Here is a 12,213-nt window from a genome sequence, read left to right as displayed (position 1 = left end):
GGTGACCAGGAAAAGCCCTTTTAGATCTTAAAATGCCAGTGTGGCAATAATGCATCCTCGAATTTTAGTCAAAAAAACCACAGGATTTTGCATTGAGGAACAAAGTCTATAGGCAACTTTTTGTAGCAATGCAAAAAATGATACGCCGAGGTTCCCAGTGCCATAGCAATGAAATGTTGAGAATATTTCATAAATCTACTGTGAGGAAAGTCACAAATTAAACTTTATGATAATTCTATCAGAGAATTCCTTACTTTATTTTCTTTTTAAAGAGTCTCCTTCATGGGGCCCCTGGGTGGCCTAGTTGGTTGAGCGTCCAACTCTTGGATTTCTGTTCAGGTCGTGATCCCAGGGTGGTGGGATGGAGCCCTGTGTTGGGCTCTGCACTGAGCATGGAGCCTGCTTAAGATTCTCTCTCCCTTTCTCTCTCTTTCTGTCTCTCCCTCTCTCTCTCTCTCTCTCCCTCTCCCCCTCTCCCCTGCCCGTGCTTTCTTTCTCTAAATATAATACAAACAAAACAGAGTCTCCTTCAATGTTCCTTAGTGACTAATGGAGGAAAAACTTTTAAAAGCTCCATTTCTAGAAAATTAGAATGGTAGCAATTTCCTCCTCCAGTTACTTATCTGGGCGATGAAATTGAGACATTTCTTCACAAGAAAAAACACCAAATAACTAAAGTCCATAGCAGTAGGGTCCTTTAAGTCAAAGGGTGTGAAGAAATAATCACATTCTAAGCATGAAGAGACACCATGGAAGCTGGACCAGCAGGTAGAGAAGCTTTATATTATTAGAGTGTCATTTATATCTTTAGCCTGGATCTCTTCCCCTCAATTCCAGACCTGCATATCCAGATCCTTATACCCAGCATCTTCATTTGGATATTTGAGAAGGAACTCAAGTTTAATGTGTCCCAAACCCATTTTTGCTTGTTTGTTTATTTATTTATTTTGAAGTGCAGGCAGAGAGAGGTGGGGAGGGGCAGAGAGAGAGAGAGAGAGAGAGAGAGAGGGAGAGGGAGAATCCCAAGCAGGCTCCATGCTGTCAGCACAGAGTCTGATGTGGGGTTCAATCTCACCTCCATGAGATCATGACCAGAGCTGATATCAAGAGTTGGATACTTAAACCACTAAGCTACCCAGGCGCTCCTGAACTCCTGATCATCCATTTCAGTTCACCGTTCCAACTATTCCTGTTCAAAATCTTGAAGTCTTTGACTCCTTTCTTTTGTGACATACATCCAATTTATCTGCCAATCTTATTGGCTTTATCTACAAATATATCTACAACCCATCAATCTCTCCATCAGTACTGCTCCCTCCCTCGTCTGAGACACCATCATCTGTAATAGCTTCCTGAATGGTCTCCTACCTCCACTCCGACCCCCATTCAGTTTATTTTCATCACAGCAGCTAGAATAAGCCTTTTAAAATGTAAGTCAGATAGGGGCGCCTGGATGGCTCAGTCTGTTGAGTGACTTCGGCTCAGGTCATGATCTCGTGGTTTGTGAGCTGGAGCCCCACGTTGGGCTCTGTGCTGACAGCTCGGAGCCTGAAGCCTGCTTTGGATTCTGTGTCTCCTCCTCTCTTTGACCCTCCCCTGCTCATGCTCTATCTCTCTGTCTCTCAATAATAAATAAATGTTAAAAAAAAATTAAAAAAAAAATAAAATGTAAGTCAGATCATGTCACTCAGAGTAAAGTCCTTACTATGATTTACAATCCCCTACATGTTCTGTCTCTGTCCTCACCATCTACTGTTCTCTCCTCCTTTCCTCCATTCCCGCCACACTGGTTTCCCTGTAATTCCTCCAATATGCTACTATGTTCTGCCTTCAGGCTTTTGAACTTGATCTTACCCCTGCTGTAGCCCCAGATAGTTGTCTAACTCACTCATTTGCCTCCTACAGGCTCTTAGTCAAATGTCACCATTTAGTTTTCCTTGGGCACTATGGAAAATTACAAACTGGCCCATCTTCCCAAGTCCTTATCTCTCTCTCTTGCCTTATATTATTTTTCTCCATTATATTTATCACCCTCTAACATACTATGCATTTACTCACTTTTCTAGTCTGTTTTTTCACTGCTGTATCCCCAACACTCAGAGCACTGCCTAGCTCAGAGTAGAAAATAAATATTTGCTGAGCAAATCCATAAATGACCACTGTTGTTACTTGATTTGTCTGGGAAATTCTAAGGTTGGGTTTTGTTATCTTCCTTTCTTGCCAAATTTAGAGTTTATTTTGAGACCAGGAAAACCATTTCTGTCATTATGGGGGTTCTCACCCTAGTTTATATAAATTGCTTAGGAGGAATACCCTGTTGCTATGAGAGAAACAAATGTTTCTTTGGAATTTGTTGACCAAGTGCCCAAGTGAGGAAAACAACCCACAGGGAGCTGTTTCTTCTTTCTTCCCCTTCCTCATGGCAGGCCCTCCCCTGACTTGGGTGGACTCCCACCAGGGGTCTCATTGTGATGATAGTCCCGAGAAGCTTGTTAGTGGCTAGAATGGGAGACAGAATGCCTCTGGAATGAAGATATAACATGTGGAAAGTAGGGACTTTATGGAGAGAATGGATCCATGTGTGTTAGCATTTGCACTGCCCATTGGATACGGAGAAGGTGGGTAAGCAGGAGGCATGCTCTGCTTTCTATCGCTTCCTTCCTCCTCTTCCTCCCCTGGTCATTCACAATATTTTCCCAGGAGCTTTACAATTGCCTGCTTCTATCTCTTTCAGTTAGCATACACACACCAGAACTGGAAGTCATGCATGGCTTTGTGATCCTATAAGTGCTCCTGGGAGTTAGGAGCCTGGTGCTATCATCAGGTCTACAACTAGCCTCCGTAGAGTTGGCAATATTTTTGAAAAACTTAAATTTGGGGGGGGGGAAGGTATTTTATAGCTTGACTTTAAATTTGCAATGAATTCTCTTATTCTGAATACAAAAGAACCCACACATCTTGCTGAAAATTTTGTCGGATTCTATTCTTTACTGGGTGATACAAAGAGAGGCAACAGATCATGTTAAAGCCAATAAGAAATACGCTGTTCATCAAAGGGACTGTGCACAATCATTGTTCTTGTACCCTATCAAATGATTATCGTGTAAGAAACCAATATGGTGTTTGGAAATACATAAGCCAAGTTGGGCATGCCGTAGAATTCTGATGAAATGGAACAAATGAACATTTTGAAAAATGAGGTTTTTTTTTTTTTTTTTTTAACCGATTGTGTGCATTTATGTTGCTTATTTTGCTGTGGTCATAGGCTAAATGCCATGGAATGAATATTCTAATGGCGTCTTTTCTCCCAATAGTTGCTTCATCTCCCGTGGCTTTAGCTTTGGGGAACATAAGTGTAATAATGACCAACCTTTCGTGGTGGTTGGCTTTAGTCCTGGATACCTTTAGTCATTGACCCATTAGGCTGCTCTTGGGCAAGACTAAGGGACCTGACAGGTGTCATATAGTGGAGGGTATCATGCCCAGATTTCAGGGTATCACACAATAAATTCCTTGGGGATGTCATGTTATAATTCCTCACACTTAATAAGGTTCTGTCTGCAGCTCAGCCTCTAAGTAGTTGTGGGGTCCTGGACAAATCACTTTGCCTTACTTGCCCTTACTGTCCTCATTTTCAAGAATGGGCTGGATTCATTTTCTCTATTGTCCTTGGCAGTTGTGAGGTGACAGACAATCACTAAGTTGCCCAGTGATAATGATGGTTCACCTTTTATTCATCATCATAACATTAATATAATACCTTTGATTTGTGTAGCTCTTTATTAGATTTTAACATCCACAGAACCTCTGCATATCACGTTAGCTAAGAAACACCCAGAGCCACTACAAATAAATCTCCCTTTTCAGGGAGTGGTGTTTAGGAAAACTTTACAAAGACATGATCCCAGAGCAAGGGCTTGTTAAGATATTACAAAGAGAAAGGAAGAAAGGAAGACACGGGGAAAAGGCAAACTGTTTTACTTCCAGAAATAATGAAAATCAGTTTGTTTACATGCTTCTTTCCATTCCTAACACTTTAAAAAGCTTTGTTGCTTAAACTGTAATTTCACAGTCAATTAATCTACCACACATTGAATGCTGTTTTCTGTAGGCTGCTGTTGTTCGCATCCAAAGCCCACAAGCTACATGTTTTTCTACAGGTTTTAGGTTTATTGGAATGTGGCCGCTGAGAGTGGGCACCACCTGATTTGTAGGGGGAAAAAAAAAAAAACTTTAATAATGGACTCAAGAAATGCAAAAGCCTTCTGTCCCAGATAGTTCCATGTTAAATATGGCCAGCCTTCTATTCTGGGCTATCAGAATCTGGGCTTGGGGCCTTCGGAAGCAGCTCCTGATCTCCTTCACTGATGCTTTTGCTGAAGTGCAGCTTAATGCAAATGAATTTCAGAGGAAACAGCATCAAAGCGTCACGTGATTTTCATAAGCCTCAATGGGGTCATAAACAAGTGGCACTTGGATGAGCTGATGTGCTTCTGGAAAGAGAAAAGAGAAGGGTACTAGACGCTGTGTGTGGCTTCCCATGTTCGAGTTCCAGCTCTGCTAATTGTGGAGTGACCTTGAGTATGTTATTTCACCTTGACGGGTCTCAGCTCCATCTGAAAAGTGAGTTGATCAGACTGCTTGATTGCTACGGCCTCCACGCTTCTCATATAATTATTTCATGATTTAAGTCTTTTAATAAATCCTAATCGTTACCAGAGAAGTATCGGAGAGGAGTCGTGAAAATAAACACATTTTCTTTTCCAAATATTTCAAAACATGCAAAACACATACACCATGGCATTGGTAAGTCACCGTGGTTTCTAACGAGGTTTTCTGCTGGGGCTGTGGACGGGGACGTGTAAAACATCGATCCACCGTGCTGGTGGCACTCACGTCTTCTCCAGTCACTGTGGCTGAAAAAAAGATTTTAGGGGTCATCGTCCAGTGTTCTAGTTTATGTCTGAACGAGACTGTAAACTTCATGGGACAGGACTTCTGTCTTTTGTGCTTTATGTTCTATGAAGTACCATATACATTTCCACAGCTCTATAAATTACAGGAGTAAAAATAAGTGCTGATCCAGCCCTTTCATCCATTTAATATTTAGCAGATTTTAGTGATGCCTTCAGTATTTTACTCTCACATATTTTACAGTGTTTGGAGTTTTTATGGTAGTCTCTCAGAGGCAGACTTTCAGTTTGAATTTTGCCTTTTGGAGAGGCATCAATTTTGAACACGCCTTCTGGGGCCCATTCTTTAGCCATTGCGAGACTCACAGCTGACCTACCTCAGGAGCCTCTTTCAGTCCATTTTCTGTTGCATTAGTCGCCTCCCTTTGGGTGACATCCAGCACTTTTCATTGCTATGTATACTTTTCCAATTTTATACAATTTATGGGCAGCTCTTTTCAGATGCATCTTCCTAAAACACTGACTTCATCATGTCATTTTCTGGCTTAAAAAACTCACCGTGTTTCCAAAATTAAATCTCAGCCTCTCAACTTGGAATTCAGGGTCTTTCATCATCAGAGAAACATGTTCTAGTAGCTCCCACTTGCAAAACAGTCAAATAAGCCAGCAAAGTAACAACAAAAACACAAGGCTTCCCTTGAAGTCACGTTTCTTCTGTCATTGCTATAGCTGTCTTTCTTGTATAGCGAAATTTCTTGGGATAATTGTTTATGCTCTGCCTACTTTCTGGCCTTCTCCTCATTTGTCAACCCACTCCAGTCTGACCCTTGAATTCATTCCTATACTGAAACTACTCTTTTCATGGTTACCAACAGTCTCCATGTTGCCAAATCCTGTGGCCCCTTCTCTGTCCTCTCTAATGTGACCGCTTAGCGGTGTTCAGCACTTTCTTCTGACTGCCTCTTTTGACTGTTCCTTTCAATCTTTGCTATCTCCTCTACTGGACTTCAGAATTTTGGATGGTTTCCAGGCTCAGCCTAGACCTATCTTCTTTTTTTTCACTTTTTACCTAGCTAATTTTACTCAATCCCATGGCTTTAAATATCCTCTACAGGCAGATAATGACTCTAGACGGACTTACCCATCTTCTTTCAACCTGAGCTTGTATATTATGGCTCACACTGGCTACTTGCCCAGCATCTACTCTCCCAAGTAAAACCCTGATATTGTTTGGGGTAGCAATGTACACAGCAAAGGATTACATCTTTCAGGCTCCCTTGCAGTTACGGGAAATGTCAATCAAAGTCTTCTGGAGATTTCTGGGAAATTTTCAATCTTGACAAAGACAGACATCCTTCCTTATTTTACTTCCTTCTTATTCCTGCCTGAAACACAGACCAGAAGTTGGGGATGGAACATATATTGTGATCATAGGGTGATCGTGATTTGAGGAGCTCTACCAGGCCTTGACTGCCAACTCCTCCCTGGGCATCGTGCTATGTGAAAACAATAAATACCTCAGTGGTTAGGCCCTTGATATCAAATTTCTGTAGGTAATTCCTACCCGTGAGTAACATAAACATTGAACGTGCATAAAAAATAGCATGTCCAATAAGGAAGTCTTGGTCTTCCCCCTACCCTTGACGAAATTCTCTTTTTTCAAGTCTTCCCCAATTCAGTAAGGGGTTTCATCACCTTCCAAATTGCTCAAGTAAAAAGTCTAGATACGAATCTCAGTTCTTCTCTTTCCCTTCTCTGTCCTTTTGCTTCACCATCACTAACAAGTCCTGTAAGTTCTTCTTCCAAAATGTATCTTTAGGCATCGTGCTTCCTTCACTCTTGCTGCCATCTCCCTGGTCCCAGCCTGTATCACTGCCCAGGACTCTCCCAATTGTTTCCCTGCTTCTATCCTTGCCTCTTCCTGTATCCTCTCAAGGCTACTACCGTGATCTTTGGAAAACGTAAATTACATCATCTGATTTGCCTGTCTGAATCCTCTACACAATCTAAGATAGTTCACTGACTTTCTATTGTAATGAAAACAAAAGGTAAATCTTTTACCCTGATGGAAAAAAGTTGACTGGATCAGTGCCACGCTGGCCTTCTCTCTGTCTTTGAATATAAACGTGATCTATTTTTCTCCCGAGGACGTGCTGTCTTGCAGTTCCCTTGCCTGATGCCTGCAGGTTGACGTCTTATCATTTTAGGTCTAAGCTCAAAACCCATCTCCTCAGGGAAGCTTCCCTCAGCATCCTAACAAAAGGGAGCAGCCTCCTCCTCTGATCTGAAATACCTGTCTTTCTACTTTCCTCCAAATCAAATCAAGTCTACCTCAAGGCTTCCCATATCCAATTACTACATTCCACAAAGATCTTTCTGTTTCTTGACCCTGTAGTACTTACCTGAGTCATCTTTTCCAGAATGTGACTAGACACTGTCTTTACTGTTCACAAGTTGTTTTGGTATGCATACCTCATTTTCCTAAGTAGAATGTAAACTTTTTGAAAATGGCAAGTATTGAATTTCCTTGAATAATTTCAGTGTTTGGCTCATGGCTGGGGCTTAAAAATATATATTAATTTGATGATATTCAGATTTTTGGTAAATGGTGCCTTCATATTAATCATCTGCTTTTGTCTTTACACTGTAGGGATTGGGGAAGAAATACTTCCCTGCTTGGCTATAAAGAGAATCTCCTAATGCTTTAATTTTATCTTTTATCTCCGTGGCTAAAATCAAGGTAGGTTCTAGTATGTTAGAAAATAAAGTATGTTTTGTAATAATTTTCTTTCAGTTGGATTTAGAACTGAAAGTGAAGATAGTTATGGTATTGACTGACGTTACTATCTTCCATGAAAATATGCATACCTGGTGAGTAAGGCAGAGCCGGACATAAGACAGCGTTACCTTTCAGAATTTTTATTTCAATGTGGGAAAAGGTGCATTCGTTTCTATTCAAAATGATACTATGGATCATTTTCAGCAGGACCCGAGTTCTGGTTGATTTTTCCAGAAGTGATTAGCGGTTATGGATTTGCAAAGATCCACTCATTCTTCTTTCCTGGTATCCATGGCAACATAAATGACACATCTTTGAGAGTCTTAATGGGGGCAATCAAAGGAGGTTTTCTTGATGCAAAGCAAGCTGGGTCTATTTGAGGTTCAAATCCCCACTGCAGGTCTCATTAGGACCAGTCATTATCAGGCTGAATGAACCAACCCAGGAAATGAACATTTACTCTGCAAGGGTATCATATTCCTACTTTTTTCTGAGAGTTTGTAAGAGAAATAATAACTTGCTTAAGTCTAGCCCAGATTCAATAAGCCTAGAACTAACCATCTCTTCTCATTTCTTGGGTTGGCTAGGTCAGCAATCCCACAAATGTACTCTGTTCAACCCTATTTAGATCAATCTTTGCTTTAAATTCAGAAAAAAATCAGCTGAAATTTAAATCAAATCTATAATGAAATGGATGAATCTTTAATAATATGAAAGATCAAAACCTAGAGAAATGTATATTTAAATTAGGGCTATCACAGAGCACTCTTTCTCTGGTAGAGTTACCATATTTTAAGGAGATTATAAAATTCTCCATATGTTTACAAGGAGGATATAATGAGCAATAATCTCAAAACAGGCACTCAGGAAACATTAAGTAAATTTAATACCCTTCCTTACTAGTAAAAGTAAAGAAAAGCTTCTACATAACAATTTGAAAATTATGAAGGGAATATGTCCATGGTAAAATATTATAAATCAGTAGAAATTGCTCTAAAATGACATCATAGTTATATCTCTTGCAGGAGAGATGTCTTTCTAAAAGAATTCTCGTTCTACATTTTTCCATTTTTATTTTCATTGAGGTTGTATGAGAAAAACAGTTTTCTCTGTGGAACGTATCCATTGATTTGGCATCGTATCTAATCCGGGGCATTTTGCGTGTCTAGGCAATATTCTGTGCATATTCAGGGAAAAGGTCATCTGCGGCTAATAGCTCTTTGCTGAAGTTCTGCTGGTTTACTGCTTAGGTAGTAGAAGACTAGAGGACGATGTACCTATGTATGCGCTGGTGTTGACGGTTTTCCGGAACAGATGGCAAAACGATAAACTAAAAACGTCTGTACTGCATTGTAAACATTTCCTCCTGAGTGATTTGGCAGGTTGGCAATTTTCAGACAAGTGAGGGTGTCCAGAGCCTTAGGAAAAATTTAACCCTTGAAGACAAGGGACTAAGCAGGAGGTTATTTACATGTTTACCTCTCAAAACCCAAAAGAGAGTTCTTTCAATGGAGAGACGTTATTTCTGAATTTAACTCTGGAAGACTGATAATCCGTATCAGTTTGGGAGTCTGTATCTTCTGTGAGCCTCCTGCTCAAGCTTCTTTGAGGATTTTGTTACACGGTTTATTTTAAGTTCTGTCCTGTCTCAGAAAACCCTGAAGTACTTTAGCATGGACTGCTTTTGGTGATTCCCAAAGTAGGTCTTTTCCTAAAAGACCTTCCTGAGGTAGACTCAAGAAGCCCCGGAGAGACCCAAACCCTGAGTGTCATTTTTTTGGAACAAAAGCTTCACAAAGAAGCAAAGGAAAGGGCAGTTTCAGAAGCATGATTTCTCTGAACAGCAAGATTTTTCAGTCACAGCAAGAAGGGTCATTCCCTGAGGGTGGACCTTGCCCCTGGTTCCTGTCCCCTGATGGGGATCTGTCTGGAACCTGAAGACTGTACTGATCGGTTATCAGCCCTTTTGCAAGGTGTCCCTCTGGAAGTCACTGAACACTCTGTAGTCACCTTCAGGTTCATCACCGCTTTCCCTTGGGGTAACGTCTGCCTCCTCCTAAGAAGTTCTGTCTCTCCATGAAGAACCCCACTTGGGTTGGGTGGCTTATCTGTGTTCTGGCCTCTCAAAAGACCACCTTGCATCACACTGACCATGGGGTTCTGTGATATGGGAATAAGAATAATCAGAGGGACAGAATGAAAATTAATCCGAAGTGAACAAAATGATGGCCAAGAAGAGGCCAAGATAGAAGGTCAACAGTCGTGTGGGCAGATTCTCACTAGAAATACAGTAAGGAGAAGGGCATATTTCTTCCAGTTCTCTGGCACTCACAATGACCCATGGGGGTTTGGAGAGTGTTCCCTGTGGCCCCCTTCTTCTTTAAAAAAAAAATTTTTTTTTTTAAAATTTATTTACCTTTGAGAGACAGAGAGAGATAGAGCACAAATAGGGGAGGGACAGAGAGAGAGGGGGAGACACAGAATCTGAAGCAGGCTCCAGGCTCCGAGCTGCCAGCACAGAGCCTGACATGGGCCCAAACCCATAAACCGCAAGATCATGACCTGAGCTGAATTCAGACGCTCAACCGACTGAGCCACCCAGGTGCCCCTCCCCGACCCCGCCGTGGCCCCTTCTAAGTGGAGAATAAAACAACTTTTTAAGAACCTTTATAGACTATATTTTATAGAGAAGTGTTAGGTTTAAAGAAAAAAAAAATAAGCAGAAAGCACAGAGTTTCCATATACTCCCCTCCCCTTCTTGGGGTTTCTCCTATTATTGACATCTTGTATTGGTATGCCATGTTTGTTACAATCAAGGAAACATTATTGATACACTCTTATTCACTAAGATCCATAGTTTACATTAAACTTCACCCCTTGTCTTGTAAAGTTCTCTGGGTTTTGCCAAATGCATAATGTCATGTATCCACCATTATCTCATCACACAGGTTAGTTTCATTCCCTTAAAAATCCACTGTGCTTCAGCTATGTATCCTTCTTCCCCCTCAGTCTACCAGTCCTTGAAAACTGTTGATTTTTTTTCACTATCTCTACTGTTTTGCCTTTTGCAGAATATTATATAGTTGTAATCATAGAGTATATAGCTTATCAGATTGGCTTTTCTCACTTAGCAATATGCATTTAAGTTTCCTCCATGTCTTTTTGTGGTTTGATGGCTCAATTTCTTTTATTGCTGAGTAATATTCAATTGTATGTCTGTACCACAGACTATTTATACATTCACTGTTTGATGGTCACTTGGTTGCTTCTAATTTTTGGCAATTATGTATACAGTTGCCATAAAAATTTCAGTGGGTAGAGGGGTGCTTGGGTGGCTCAGTCGGTTAGGTGTCTGACTTCGGCTCAGGTCATGATCTTGCGGTTCGTGAGTTTTAGCCCTGCGTCGGGCCCTGTGCTGACAGCTCAGAGCCTGGAGCCTGCTTCAGATTGTGTCTCCCTCTCTCTCTGCCCCTCCCCCACTCGTGCTCTGTCTCTCAAAAATAAATAAAAACCTTTTTAAAAAGCTTTAAAAAATTTCAGTGTGTAGGTTTTTTGTGGATGCAAGTTTCTACTCATTTGGATGAAAAGAAAGGAGTATGACTGCTTGATAGTAAGGTAACAGTATGTTTAACTATGAAAGAAGCTGCCGAATTGTCTTCCAAAGTGGCCAAACAATTTTGCATTCTCACCAGCAATGAATGAAAGCTCCTTCCTTTCTCCACAAATACAGCATTTAGTGTTGTCAGGGTTTTGGATTTTAAGCCATTCTAATAGGTACGTAGTGGTGTCTCATTGTTCTAATTAGCAATTAAATTTGCAATGCAATTTTGAGCATCTTTTCATAATGCTTGTTTGCCATCAACATGTCCTCTTTGGTGAGATGTCTGTTCAATGTCTTGCCTACGTTTTTGGGGCTGTTTGTTTTCTTTTTGGGTTTTAAGGGCCCTTCGTATATTTTGGACACAAGTCCTTTATCAGGTGTGTGTTGGGCAAATATTTACTTGCAGTGGATACATTTCCCCCCATATATGGCTTATCTTTTTATTTTCTTAATGGTGTCTTTGGAGCAGAAGTTTTAATTTGGAAAATTTATCTATTTATGCAAGGCATTTTGGAATTTGAGAGGTGCTGGAGGTGGCTGATGAGGAAGTGAAGAAAGGGAAGAAAGGGAATCTTAAAAGAATGTGGCTGTGACCTACATACTCCCTTCGGAATATTGGAGAAATGCAAGGAAAGAGCTCGAGTTAGTTTGAACTGACTTTGTGTTGCTGGATTCTACTTCTTGAGTGTGAGAACTCTGAGCACATGAAGTGCATGGGCATAGCTTTTCAGTACTCTGTGACCCTGGGTACTGTGGGTATTAAATGAGTAACATATGCAAAGGGCATATGGCAGTTGGTAGGGGTGCTTTAAATGTTAGTTTTCTTCTGTACAGGAGTGTCATGGGTGTGTGTGGCTGCCCAGGAGCAGGTCCAACACAACGAAAAGCCTTCCCAAGAGGCAGTGCTGGTGTTCTTGCTC

The sequence above is a fragment of the Herpailurus yagouaroundi genome, unplaced genomic scaffold, assembly GCF_014898765.1.
Source record: "Herpailurus yagouaroundi ecotype Mexico unplaced genomic scaffold, PumYag 182, whole genome shotgun sequence".
Classification (NCBI taxonomy): Eukaryota; Metazoa; Chordata; class Mammalia; order Carnivora; family Felidae; genus Herpailurus; species Herpailurus yagouaroundi.
Note: the sequence above shows the minus strand (reverse complement) of the source record.